Genomic DNA, 15,616 nt, shown 5'->3' with positions numbered 1-15,616 from the left:
ACTGTGCCACCCAGCTGCCCCAGTTCATTCTACAATATCGCTGCTACTGTGTACAATGTTCTCCTGGTTCTGCTCATTTCATTTTGCATCAGTTCATATATGTCTTCCCAGGTTTTTCTGAAACCATCTCAAGTGTAGTGATTCTTAAATGATCACTACCTCACCTGTTTTCCAGATTAATTTTTTTTCAATAGTACATACCGAGTGGGATATGGTGGACTTGAGTCAGTTTAGACTCTGAGACTTATCATCAGATTACTCTGTCCATGTTCAGTTCCATTGCTAAATCACATATCTTGCTTTGCTGGACTTAAGTGTCTCCTGCTTACATTCCCAAAACCCCCAGTCTCTGTTATTGTTAGTCATTCTGTCTTGTCCCCCTTGTTTTATGACCCAGCAGGAAAGCTGTCCCTTGTTAGTGTAGATACCCTAAGAACTACCTTCCCCCTCTTACATTCCTAAGTCCAAGGGTAAATAAATCTCTTCCCTTCTCCCCCTTTGCCCCCTCCTTACATGGGTGGAGTGGTTTTACCCTTCCCCCTCTCCTTCCTCCAGTTCTCGGACAGAGCTGAGCACGCATCCATACCATGATCATGAGCTGAACACGCATTCTGGGTGAGACAGGATTGGATGTTAGATTGTGAGCTCACCCTGTGCACAAGGGGACCCCTCCCCCACCAAAAAAACTTCCATAAAAACGCAACTCATGAGCTCATTAGCATGCTCCTCATCCCTTGCATGGGGTCCCCCATTCTCATGAGAATGAAATAAATCTGTCTCTGCTTGACGTGGTGGTCTCCTTGATTTGGGTAAACTGAGGCAAATTGTCCCAAACACATACCTTGCATTTTCTCATCTTTTTTCAATCTTCTGATTTTGGTCTATTTTATACTGTTTTATGGAGTCATTGAATAATGGTTAGTCCATTCTAATTTTCAAAATTTGCTACTTATGTAAGAGTTTCCACAATTTATTTTATTTTTCCATCTGATTCTTTCCTTCAGTTTTTATTTTATTTAGAATGCCATATTTTTATTTCTTTCTTAATTACTTCCAGAAACTCTTGTAGTACTTGTGGTAAAGTAATTTTGTGTTGTCTGAATTGTGTTTTTAATTGCTGTGCTCTTTTCTTATGTGTTTGCATCCTGAGCATCTCTTGGCCCATAATTCTTCAAAGTGTTTGGTGTCTTCTCTTTTAGCCTCAGTTCATGACTTGGGACTTTGTGCTAGGGCCAGGTTCCACATCAGGGTTCTGCTGAATGTTTCTGCTATGTTTGCCTGAGCTTATTGTGGCTTCCCTCCTGGAATCCCTCCCTCTCCTAGCTCCTGACAGTTCTAGCTGTATTTGTTCACAGTAGTAAGCAAGATGAAGATTTCTTGATAATTATTTGATCTAGTGCCTTTTATTTTTAATTTTTTTTTGTGGGGCAATGACTTGACCAGGGTCACACAGCTAGTAAGTGTCAAGTGTCTGAGACTGGATTTGAACTTAGGTCCTCCTGAATCCAGGGCTACTGTACCACGTAGCTGCCCCTCCAGTGCCTTTTAGACAATTGCAGGAGTAATGCAACAGAGTTAGGCTCCTCTGTGACCTTTAATTCTACCATCTTCACTTGAAATCTAGGCTTCTTGACATCTGTTGTAGTAGGAGTAACATCTATTATGTTTCCTGACACCTTGGATAGTCTAGGTCTACCCCAAAATGTAATAAATTCATCCTAAATTTTTTTTTTTTTTTTAGTGAGGCAATTGTGGTTAAGTGACTTGCCCAGGATCATACAGCTAGTAAGTGTTAAGTGTCTGAGGCTGCATTTGAACTCAGGTCCTCCTGACTCCAGGGCCGGTGCTCTATCCACTGCGCCACCTAGCTGCCCCCATCCTAAAATTTTAATTGATACAAGGATTCAAAGCTTAAACTAAAATCGTTTGCTAATTGCTTAAGTACAGAAGCTTCATATACAAAAATATGGCAAATGTGGAGAGTTGAGCCCAAATGAATCAATGCTATTTTCTTGCTTAATATCTATTCCATACTATTGCTAAGTAAACATCTTTTTATTAAATATTAATAGAAATCAAATGTATCATTTCATTCTAATCCCAAAACGAATTCTCAAACTTGTATCAATTGCTGACACATTCTCTCTGGGCTGGACCCTGATGGTCACTTACTTGATTCTTTGAGTATTCATGTTGGATTGGCTGCAAATTTAACAAATTTAACTTCTGGACTACTTGACTTTACGTGACTTACTCTCCTGAGATTTCAAAACTCACAAGATCATAACATCCAGATTAATCTCCTTCCCCCAGAATGAAAGGACAAGCACCAAGGCAAAGAATCTGTCTGCATTCATGAGCCATGGGTCACCATATGTTGGCCACAGTGGGGAGGCACAATGCTTCTCTCCTTTAAATGTCTTTTCCCTCTCAGCAAACTATCAAACCTGAAAAAGTTAAAACCAAGAGAAGAAATCAAACTAAGAAAAAAAGTCAAGGTTCTAATTAGCTAGACTTTTTCAATGAAACCCCAGCCAATCAAAAAGTCTCTTCCTCACCATGTGTAGAACAGAACCAGATTCACGATGTCTACCCATGCTCCACAGTCTCCAAGTGACTTCTACATCATGACTCTCCCAGAAGCAGCCCCCTTGGCCTCTTCCATGTGGGGAATGGCATCAACAATACTCTGCATGTAATCATAAGGCTTGTGCTTAGTGGACAGTATTCCCACCCTTGTATAGTAGTATGGATTAATAGTAGGCAAAGTCAGCTCAATTCCTAGTAATAATATCATCTATGAGCATATCACCACAGAAATGATCAAATCTAATCTTTGCAACAACACTATGAGGTACATAGAGCAAATGAAGAAAATATCTAGGAGGACTAAATGTTCTGCCTATGTCTATGCATCTAGGAAATAGTGAAGTTTAGACTAGCATCCACTTCTACTGTTATTTAGATCCAACTCTCTGTAGCCATACCCTGGTCATTCTGAAACCAGAACCTCTAGTACTATATTTAAATCATCAATAATTTTTTTCTTGACTTGTTTTTTTTTCCCTTTGGCTTATTTTGAATGGGACACCATCACTGGTAATATTTTGAGTAGTTTTGATGCTTTGTTTACTGGTTTTATCATGAGTGGCTAGAGAACCAGCTTTCAAGCCAGGAAGACCTTGGTTCCAGTCCCGAACATGACACACACTAGTTAGTTGTGTGCTTCTGGGCAAATTATTTAATCTCTTAGTGTCCCCCAACAACCCACTTCTAAGATTTTAAATTGCAGAATGAATGCCAAGTTTTCTTTTGAGTTGCTTATACCAATGGAAATCACTGATATGGTATCAAAATGAGTTTATCATAAAGTTACTCTTTTCCTATTAAAAATGTAAATATTAAATGTTAGCTGTGTTTTAAGTATACTATTCTTTACCCTGGGGGGTGTCAATATTTTTTCCCTAGAAAAATATATTTCTTGTTGATAAAAAATAAAGAAAATGCTACTTACTTAATTGAAATTAGCTTTACAACATTTTTTTTTTTTGGTGTGGGCAATGGGGTTAAGTGACTTACCCAGGGTCACACAGCTCATGTCAAGTGTTTGAGGCCAGATTTGAATTTAGGTACTCCTGAATCCAGGGCCAGTGCTTTATCCACTGCGCCACCTGTCTGCCCCCACAACATATTTTTTCTACACACATCTGTTTTGTTAATTGATACATATCCAAATCTAGTTTCACTAAAGAAATATATCCTTATCTAGAAGATACCCACAAATGATCTCACAGTTTAGGACTTCTCTGTTTATCAGTTACTCCCTGGGAAACACCCTACATTTGGAAGTTATAACAAACCAAAGCCACCATAATATAACATTTAGTAAATAAATATCACTGTATCAAAACAATGATATTCTAATTATGTGGAAGAGTGAATAGAACTTCCCAGAATTTCTAGTTTATAACAAAGTAACTTGAACACAGGGGAAATTGAGCTCTTGATGCATTACTAGTAGATGGTATGTGGAAAGAGATATAAGATTAACCAATGGAAGTCTATACACACTGTTTTTTTTACACATTTAATTCTTAAGTTTACTAATCCTGAAAAGTATGTATCATTCCAGCTCCTTACATATCCAGTATGGAATTTCTCTATTATAAAGTGTCATTAACATCAAGAAAACAGGAAATCTAAAGAGAACCTAGTTAAAGAACTATTTCAGATAGAAACATTTCTAATTTGGTACTTGGATATTTTGTACGAGGCACACAAATACCTAGACCATGTCAATATTATTAATGAGTAGAAACACAGAATAAGAAACAACTAAAGGTATCAGTCAGTTGAACCAAGAAACTTGGTGGTGAATGACATGGATAAAATGTCATTGTCTCTAGGCTTGATTTTCAAAAAATAGTTGATAAGAGCAAAAGACAAGTATTCTTTATAAAAACCATTCCAATTGGAAATTGAGGAGTTGCCCATCAATTGGGGAATGGCTGGACAAGTTGTGGTATATGAATGTAATGGAATACTATTGTGCTGTAAGAAACAATGAGCAGGAGGAATTCAGAGAAACCTGGACAGTCTTTCATGGGCTGATGATGAGTGAGATGAGCAGAACCAGGAGAACATTGTACACAGTATCAACATTGTGTGTTGATCTACTGTGATGGACTAGATTCTTCTCACCAATGTGCAGAAGAGTTCCAGGGGACTCAAGATGGAAGAGCATCTCCAAATCAGGAAAAAAAAAAAAAAGAACCGTGGAGTATAGAGGCTGATTGAACCATACTATTTCTTTTGGTTTTGGTGCTGTTGTTTTTCTATTTTGAGGTTTTTCCTCATTGATCTGATTTTTGTCTTATAACATGACTAATGTATAAATATGTTTAATGTTATATGTATATGTATGTATGTATGTATGTATGTGTGTGTATATATATATATATATATATATATATATATATATATATATATATATATATATATATATATATATATATATATATATAAAACCTATATCAGATTGCCTGCTGTCTAGGGAAGGGGGAGGGAGAAAAACCTGAAATTGGAAAGCTTGTATAAACAAAAGTTGAGAACTATTTTTACATGTAACTGGAAAAAAATAAAATACTTTTATCAGAAAAAAAAAGACATTTCCCTCAGGAAATTACAAACTACTCTGCAAAAAAACAAAAACAAACAAAAAAAACCAAAAACCCATTCCATTATGAAATCATTTCTAGAGTAACATTATTATTTTATTCTTTAAGATTAGGCTACTTAAATACTTTCATCCAGGGGCAGGCTAGGTGGTACAGTGGATAAAGCACCAGCCTTGGATTCAGGAGGACCTGAGTTCAAATCTGGCCTCAGACACTTACCACTTACTAGCTGGGTGACCCTGGGCAAGTCACTTAACCCCAACTGCCTCACCAAAAAAAAAAAAAAAACAAACCAACTTCCATCCAGTTCATTGGCGTTTTCAGTTTTCTTGGTATATTATTAAAAGATTTTATAATTTTTCCCCTTTATTTTTCTCTTCATCTATTGTGAAATCTTTATTTTCATTTTTTATTATGGAATTTTGGTTTTCCTCTCTATTAAAATAATCATATCTCATTCTTTTTCATAGCTTAGTTATTTGCAGTTAATCATTAGACATTTATTAATCACCTACTTTGTGCCACTCACTGTGACAAGTTCTAGAGATACAAAGAAAAGCAAAAAATAGTCCCTGCTTTCAAGGAGCTGACAGTTAAATAGGGGAGATAATATGTATGTATAAACAAGATATACACAGGATAAACAGAGTAAAGGTACTAGTATTAAGGGGGATGTGGAGAGTTAAAAAAAATACATTTTACCACCATAGAAAGAGCTACTCTAAATATTTTTGTACATCTAGGTTTTTTTCCTCTTTCTTTGACTACTAGTAGTGATATCTCTGTATCAAAGGTTATGCATACTTTAGTAATTTTGAGTACATAGTTCCAAATTTGAGTTTAATGCCTCATAAATGATCTCTTCTCTCTTCAACCTATTATCTGGGTTAGTCAGTTGTCTTTAATTGCAGAGATCTTGTAAGTTGGAATTTTTCAGTCTCTTGACTTTGCTCTAATATTATCCCATAGAATGATTTTATTCTGTATGTTTATTTCTATTTTTCTATAGACTTTTTCTGCAAGTCTACTATGTGGGCCACATTTTCCACCTTTTTGTTCTAGAAATTTATTCTCTTTACAGGGTTTTTTCTCAAGAACTCCAATTGTGTTTGTTTTCTTTTTAATCTCTTGCTTCATTTCTTCCAGTCATTCCTAAAGTCCTTGTAGTCAAGGCAATCTTTTCATGAGGATCTCTTTATTTATTATAGTTATTCTCTTCTTGGTTTAAGTTCTTAACCCACAGTATTTCTTCATTGTATTTGGAATCTTCTTCTGTTTACTCATACTTTCCAATCCTTATTTGAAACTTTATGCCAAGTTTAGGTTTTGTTTCTGCTCTCCTCTTGCATGAGATGACAAGTTCTATTTTGGTTCTGTCCTCTCTGTCATCCATATGTCACTGCTACAGTTCTGGATGAAGTAGCAAGAACTAGGCCTTCAATTTGTTATAATATCTAGTTTCTATCTTTGTCCCTTGGTTGCCCAACTTGGGTACTGGTTTCAGTCCAATTGTTCTTTTCTTTCAATATCACCAACTGGAAGTAGGCTCTATCTCTTACTGTGTGTCTGACAGGATGCTGGCAATCCCAATGGCTTCAGTCCTTTTAGTAGGCTCTGAGACATGTGCACACTAATAGCCCCTGTTTTCTTGCACAATGATCTACAGGGAATAAATCCACTCTTGTAGCCCTGATAGGCCATGTTAGAAATGGAAATATTGAGGGTTTCTTGACCCATTTATCAGAGCTTTTGTACCTCCTCCTCCCCCTTTCCCCCCTCCCTGTCTCTGCCCTGCATCTCCATCCAGCATCCCCTCTTCCAGCTCTTATAGGCTTCCAATCATCTTCTTGTGCAATCCTGGACATGTACTGTTGCTTCTTTTTGATCTTCTTGCTCATTACTTTATGTGGTGTCCTTTTACATTTTTTCTGAGGTGTTTGTCAATAGTGCAGGGTTCTTCCAGGACTATTCAAATTGCCATCTTAAAAAGAAGTACAGAATTGCTTACTATTGGTCTCTCCTGTATTCAGACCTTTAGGGAAATCATTACATACATGAGTTTTCCTTAGCTGTGAATACAGATGTCATTAGGATCTGAAATTTGGAAAAACAGTTTTGTTAGTGAAATACCACCTTCCTCTATTCTGCCCCTCCCTCTCCCCAATGAATGGCCACTGGTTTAACAGGACTCAGCAAATACATTCACCTGTTTAAATAGTCTAGCCAACAGAAATGAGAGCTGTGGCGTCTGATGTGCTTTTCTAATGCAGCAGAAAATGAATATGAGATTCCACTTTTTCATTTCAAATTCATTACTACAGCTGTATTTTGGGGATAAGGAAGTTTAAAATAGTATCCTGGCATGAATGATGCATTAACATCTTGTGTTTCATATCAGTTCAAAGATGCTAGTTGAGCTTTTTCCAGAAAGAGGCTAGAGACTTGGTAAAATAACAACAACAACAACAACAACAAAGCACTGTTACATTGGGTGCTTGAAGTTAGGAGATTTAAAAAATGTAAAATTAAAAAACAAAAACAAAAACAAAAAGGGGCAGCTAGGTGGCACAGTGGATAGAGCACCAGCCCTGGATCCAGGAGGACCTGAGTTCAAATCCGGCCTCAGACACTTAACACGCTACTGTGTGACCCTTGGCAAGTCACTTAACCCCAGTTGCCCAACAAAAACAAAAAAACCCCCAAAAAACCCCAGAACAAAAAATGTAAAATTATAGAATTTCAGGAGCTAGGAGGGAGAGTTGAAGAACCTGAGGCCCCAAAATGTAAAATGACTTGCTCAAGGTCAGGTAGTCAATGATGACAGAATGAAGTCTGGAACTTCATTCTCCTAATTCATAGTTCATTGCTCTTTCTTTCCTACTACATTGCCTCTAGATATGAGGGCAGCTAGGTGGCACAGTAGCCATAGCACTGGCCCTGGAGTCTGGAGGACCTGAGTTCAAATATGGCCTCAGATACTTGACACTTAATAGCTGTGTGATCTTAGGCAAGTCACTCAAACGTCCAGGGTCACCTCCAGTCGTTCTGATGTATATCTTCTACTGGATCCAGATGGCTTTGGAGGAGAGAGTGAGGCTGGTGGTTGCACAGCCCTTCCTCACTTAAATCTAATTCACGGCAAGTCATGACATCATCTCCCAATGTCTTTGAGAATGAAGGACAAACAACAACCTCCAAATATAATGTAAACTTCAATGTTAATCCTTGTATTCTTTTTTTGTTTGTTTTGTTTTGTTTTGTTTTTTTAGTGAGGCAACTGGGGCCAAGTGACCTGCCCAGGGTCACACAGCTAGTAAGTGTTAACTGTCTGAGGCCGGATCCGAACTCAGGCACTCCTGACTCCAGGGCCGGCGCTCCACCCACTGCGCCACCCAGCTGCCCCAATCCTTGTATTCTTGACCATCTAATATGGCATCTTTTTTTTTTTTTCTCATAGGCATCATTTTCCTGCTGCAGTGTGCTATCAGCTTCTCCAATGGGAATAGAAAGAACTTTTCACATGAATAGGCTTCACGTATCTGGAAGAATTCTTGAAAATAAATACTACTGCACCCTGATAGTTTGCCATATCATAACCTATAAGCGAAACCTCAAGTAATGCTAAGACATTTTTCTCTAAAAGCTCATTTCTGAAGAAAGTACCCAGGTTTCTAGTCTCATGGTTGGATGTCGTCCGATTGTGAGGGTCCAAGACCATTCTAACACACCTTAGTGGACAGAATCATAAAATCCTGAGCTTTTGGTGTGTTAGAAGAGACCTCAGAGGCATTTCTGTCCAGACAGTTGCTAGGCAGGGATCCAGTCTACAATATCCCCAACAAATCGTTATCCATCCTCTGTTTGGAGACTTCTGTTAAAGAACTCATTAAATCCATTAAAGCTCAGTTCTGAACTCTTCTAATGAATGGCCAAGCATTCACGAATCACCTGTGTGCCAAGCACTATACTAGTTAGGCACTGGGGAGAAAAAGACAGACGTGAAAGAATCCCTGCTCTTAAGTATTTTACAGTCTTGCGGGGAGAACAAGTACTTTCATAGGTAGGTATATGCCAAATAGATATAAAACAGCTATGTAATTTGTAAGGAGAAAGGCACCAACACTAGCATTTGGAGGGATATGGCTGGACTTCATGTAGGGGGCACTTAAGATGTCTTAAAGAAACCTCAGAATCCTAAAAAAGGAAAGTGAGTAGAAAGTGCATTTCAGATACGAGTGTGGACATGGTGGAGCATAGCCAGTGCAAAGTTAAAGAGACAGGAGATGAAATTATATGCATGAGTAACAAGAAGGACAGTTTGTATAGACTACAGAGTATATGAAGGATAGTAATGCATAAGGTAAGAAAATTAATTTGGGGCCAATTTGTAAAGAGCTTTGAATGATGAAAATGAGAATTTATATTTTCAAATAAAATCAATATGCATTTATTAAGTGCCTACTATGTACCAGGCCCAGGGATAGTCCCTGGCCTTAAGGAGCTCACAATCTAATGGGGGAGAAAACAAATAACTATAAACAAGCTACATACAGAATAAGTAGGAAATAATCAAGAGGGAAGGCACTAGAATTAAGAGACATTGAAAATGGTTTCTTGTAAACAGTGAGATAATAGCTGGGAATTAAAGAAAGCCAGGGAATCCAGGAGGCAAAGACGAGGAAGGAGAACATTGTAAGCAGGTGGGACAGCTGGAAAAAATGCCTAAAGTCGAGAGATTGAGTGTCTTGTTTGGAAACATGCAAGGAGGCCAGTGTCACTGGACAAAGGAATATGTAAAGAGTATGAGGCGTAGGGGCAGCCACCAAGATGACTTCATAGTGATGACCTTGTTAGCCATTGCTTGTTTTCCCAAAGCCCCTTCAACATCCAATATTTTCCTCTTCTATCAGCTTTGCCAATCTGATGGGTGTGGAGAGCACAAGAATTGTTTTGATATATATATGTTTATAATTATTAGTAATTTGAATTAATTTTTCCTATTCATATTTTCTATTGATATTCTATTGACTGTTGGTATTGGTACTTCATCCTCTGAAAAATGACTGTTTATATCCTTTGATGGCTTATCAATTTGAGAATGAATGGTTCCAACTTTTATTAATTTGTTTTGTGCTTATCTGCCCTTAAGGTAGGGGGAGGAGAGGAATGTTTTTTTAAAATACAGTTTACTTGACTTTTTTATTGTTAGCTGTATATGTTGCCTTCCTGGCTCACTGCCTGGTTGTGGAAAAGGGGCTTATTGTAGTTTAATGAAACTATAAGCTCTGCCATACAGGGTTAGCCAAAAAGGACAGGTCATGGTGAAGAGTTCTGAGAAAAGGTGATCCACTGGAGAAGGAAATGCAAAATCATTCTAGTGTCTTTGCCAAGAAAATCCCACAGACTATACTAAAATGAAAAAAGAGATGACATTGGAATATGAGCCCTTCAAATTGGAAAGTATCCAATACAATACTGAGGAAGAGTGGAAGACAACTACAAGTAGCTCCAGTACTAATGAAGCAGTTGGACCAAAGCCAAAAGGAAGCTCAGCTTCAGATGTGTCTAGTGACAAAGGAAAGTTGATGCTGTAAAGATAAAGACTGCATAGGAACCTGGAACATAAGATCTATGAATTAAGATAAGCCGGATGTAGTCAAACAGGAGATGGAAAGATTAAGTATTGATATTCTGGGTGTCAGTGACTTTAAATGGATGGGAATAGATGAATTTAATTCAAGTGATCACTACATATACTACTGTGGGCAAGAATCCCTTAGAAGAAATGGAGTAGCCTTAATGATCAAGAAAAGGATGAGAAAACCAATAATGGAGTATAATCTCAAAAATGACAGAATTATATCTGTTCAAATCCAAGGCAAATGGTTCAACATCACTTTTAATAAAAGTCTATTCTCCAACAAGTGATGCTGAAGAGGCTAAGGTAGATCAGTTCTATGAAGACCAACAAGATCTTCTAGAAATAACACCCCCCCCCCAAAAAAAAGCATCATATTAACCATAGGATATTGGAATGCTAAAATAGGAAATCAAAAGACAATTGGAATAAAAGGCACATTTGGTCTTGGAGTACAAAATGAAGCAAGGTCAAGAATAATAGAGTTTTGTCAAAATAACTCTTTGCTGGTCATAGCAAATACTTTTTTCCCCTTTTTTTCTCTTTTTTTTGTGGGGCAATGAGGGTTAAGTGACTTGTCCAAGGTCACACAGCTAGTAAGTGTCAAGTGTCTGAGGCCACATTTGAACTCAGGTCCTCCTGAATCTAGGGCTGGTGCTTTATCCACTGTGCCACATAGCTGCCTCGCAAATATTTTTTTCAACCCAAAAGGTGACTACATATGGACATCACGAGATGGTCAATATAGAAATCAGATTGATTATATACTTTGCAGCCAAAGCTCTATATAGGCAGTTAAAACAAGACCTAGAGCTAACTGTGGCTTATATCATGAGCTCATTATTGCATAATTCAGACTTAGAATGACTAAAGAAGAGAAAACCATTATACCATATAGTTATGACCTAAATAACATCCCTCATGAATATGAAACAGAGGTGATTAATAGATTTAAGGGATTAGATCTGGTAGATAAAGTGTCTAAAGAAATATGGACAAATGCTCCCAATATAGTTCAGGAAGAGGCAACAATAAACTTTCCAAAGAAAAAGAGCAAGAAAGCAAAATGGCTCTCTGGTGAGGCTTTATAAATAGCTGAGAAAAGATAATAGCAAGGAGAGATAAGGTTTTCTTAAATAAACAATGCTAAGATATAGGAAAAAATGATAGGATAGAATAAGAATGATATAAGATCTCTTCAAGAATATTAGAGATATCAAGGGAACATTTCATGCAAAATGGGCATGATAAAAGACAAAAAATGGTAGGAACTTAAGAAGAAATTAAGAAGAGGTGGCAAGAATACACAAAAGAACAAGATAAGAAAGATCTTAAAATTACCTATAGATAACCACAGAGCCAGATATCCTAGAGAATGTGGCCTTTGGGAAGCATGGCTAACAATAAGAGTAGGGAACAAAACTATAAAACTTTTCATACAAATAAAGTCAGATCTAAACAACTGGAAAAATATGAATTGCTCATGGGTGGCAGAATCAATATAATAAAATGCCAATCCTACCTAAATTAATCTATTTATTTAGTGTCATACCAAACTATCAAAACAATTATAGAGCTAGAAAAAAAATAATAAAACTAATCTGGAAGAACAAGAACATAAGGATAACAAGAGGATCAATGAAAAAAATGTGAAAGAAGGTGGTCTAACAGTACCAGATCTTTAACTGTATTACGAAGTGGTAATTATCAAAAAATCTGGGAATGACTGAGAAAGAGTGGTGGAACAGTGGAATAGAATAGGTATGAATTACACTATAGTAAATGACTATAGTCATCTAGTATATGATAAACCTAAAGATCCAAGATTTTGGGGGGGGGGAACTCAATATGTGACAAAAACTGCTAGGAAAACTGGAAAACAGTATGACAGAAACTAGGTATAAACCAACATCTCACAGTGTATACTAAAATAAAATCAAAATGAGTACATGATTTACAAATAAGGGTGATACAATGAGCAAATTAAGAGAGCACTGAATATCTGCCAGATTTATGGACAAGAGGAATTTAGGACCAAAGGAAATATAAAGAACATTACAAAATGTAAAACAGATAATTTTGATTATGTAAAATTTAAAAGTTTTTACACAAACAAAACCAATATAACCAAGATCATAAGGAAAACAGAAAACTGGGAAAGAATTTTTGCAACAAGTATCACTGATAAAGGCCTCATTTCTCAATTATATAGAGAACTGAGTCAAATATATAAATATAAAAGTCATTTTCCAATTGAGAAATGGTCAAAAGATATGAACAGGCAAGTTTTATGGCAAAGAAATCAAAGCTATCTATAGTTATATGAAAAAATAATCTAAATCATTATTGATCAGATAAATGCAAATTAAAACACCTCAGGTACCACCTCACACCTATCAGAGTGGCAAATATAACAAAAAAGGGAAGTGTTGGATGTTGGAAACGATGTGGGAAAACTGGGATGCTAATCCATCGTTGGTGGAGTTGTTAATTTATTCATCCATTCTGGAGAGCAATTTGGAACCATGTACAAAGGGCTATAAAACCGCATGCCCTTTGCTCCAGCAATACCACAGCTAGGTTTATTTCCCAAAGACATCCTCCAGAAAGAGAAAAAGTTGTATTTGAACAAAAATATTTATAGCAAATCAAAGAAATGCCCATCAGTTGGGGAATGGCTAAAAAATCTGTGGTATATAATGGTGATGGAATATAAGAAATGACAAAGCAGGATGATTTCAGAGAGCCCTGAAAAGACTTGTATGAACTGATGTATAGCAAAGTTGAGTAGAGCCAGGAGAATATTGTACACAGTGACAACAATATTGTTTGATAAAGAACTATGAAAGACAACTATTCTCAACAATACAATGATCCAAGACAATCCCAAAGGACTTTAAAAAAAAAGCATAAAGCATACTATCCACCTCCAAAGAAAGAACTGATATCGATGGAACACAGACTGAAGCATGCTCTTTTTCACTTTCTTTTTTTTTCTTTTATTTGAGTTTTTATGCAAAATAACTAATATGGTAATGTTTTACATAATTGCACATGTATAAGCTATATCTGATGGGGGAGGGGAGGAGGGATAGAATTTGTAGCTCAAAACTAAATAAACATGTTTATTATTTTTTTAGTAATAAATATTTTTAATAGTTGTGTTACAAATTCTATCCCTCCTTCCCTCCCTCCCCTCCCTGCTCCCTGAGGTGGTAAGCAATCAGATATGAGTTATACATGTGCAATTATGTAAAACATTATCATATTAGTAATTTTGTACAAGAAAATTGGAATAAAAGTGTTTATTATTAAAAACATAAACCAACAAGGCTAGTGAAAGTGATGGAATCCCAGGTGAGCTGAACTTTTTTTTTAAGGCAGGGCAACAAGGGTTAAGTGACTTGCCAAGGGTCACACAGCTAGTAAGTGTCAAGTGTCTGAGGCCAGATTTGAACTCAGGTCCTCCTGAATCCAGGGCCGGTGCTTTAACCACTGTGCCACCTAGCTGCCCCCTCAGGTGAGCTATTTAAAATCCTAAAAGATGTTGCTGTTAAAATGCTGTACTTGGATATACCAGCAATTTTGGAAAACTCAACAGTAGCCACTGGTTTGGAAAACATCAGTTTACATCCAATCTTAAAGGAGGGCAATACCAAGGAACGTTCAAATTATCAAACAATCACACTCATTTCACATGTCTGTAGAATTATACTTAAGATCTTCAAGCTAGGCTTCAGTAATATGTAAACTACTGAATTACCAGAAGAACAGGTTGTTTTTCAGAAGTAGAGGAACTAAAGACCCAATTGCCAACATTCATTGGATTATACAGAAAGCAAGGGAGTTCCAGGAAAAAAAACAAACATCTTCTTCTGCTTCACTGACTACTCTAAAAGTTTTGACTATGTGGCTTACAACAAAATGTGGCAAGTCCTCCAAGAGATAGGAGTACCAGATCAACTTACTTGTTAACTTAAGTACCCGGATGCAGGTCAAGAAGCAATAGTTAGAACCAAACATGGAACAACTGATTGGTTTACGATTGGAAAATTATTATGACAAAGATATATATTGCTGACTTATTTAACTTATATGCACAGTACTTTGTGTGAATTCCAGGCTGGATGAATTAAAAGATGGAATTAAAGTTTTCGGGAGAAATAGCAATAATCTCAGATATAAAGATGATGCCACTCTGATGGCAGAAAGTGAAAAACAATTGAGAAGCCTCTTGATGAGTTTTTAAGAGGAAAGTATAAAAGCTGGCTTGAAGCTTAACATAACCCCCTAAAATCTTGGCAACTGGTCCTATCACTTCCTCGAAAAAGGGAAAAGAAATGGCAAGTGTCAGATTTTATATTCTTGTGATTAAAGATCACTGTGCATGGAAACTGCAGCCACGATATTAAAAGATGCTTATTCTTTGGAAAGAAAGCTATGGCAAATATGGACAGTACCCTAAAAAGTAGAGACATGACCTTGTTGACAGAGATCCATATAGTCGAAGGTATGGTTTTTCCAGTAGTATTGTATGGCTGTGAGAGTCTGACTACAAGGAAAGCTGAGCACTGCAGAACTGACACTTTTAAGTTATGGTGTTGGAGTTTTTGAGGGTCCCTTTGACAGCAAGGAGATAAAATAAAATTCAATTCATAAATTAATTCAGGCTCTTCACTGAAAGGTCAAATACTGAAGCAAAGTTTAAATACCTTAGCTATATAATGAAAAGACAGGACTAATTGGAAAAGACACTGATGTTGAGAAAGATTGAAGGCAAAAAGAAAAAGGAATAGCAGAC

This window comes from Dromiciops gliroides, chromosome 1 (genome assembly GCF_019393635.1).
Source record: "Dromiciops gliroides isolate mDroGli1 chromosome 1, mDroGli1.pri, whole genome shotgun sequence".
NCBI lineage: Eukaryota > Metazoa > Chordata > Mammalia > Microbiotheria > Microbiotheriidae > Dromiciops > Dromiciops gliroides.
Note: the sequence above shows the minus strand (reverse complement) of the source record.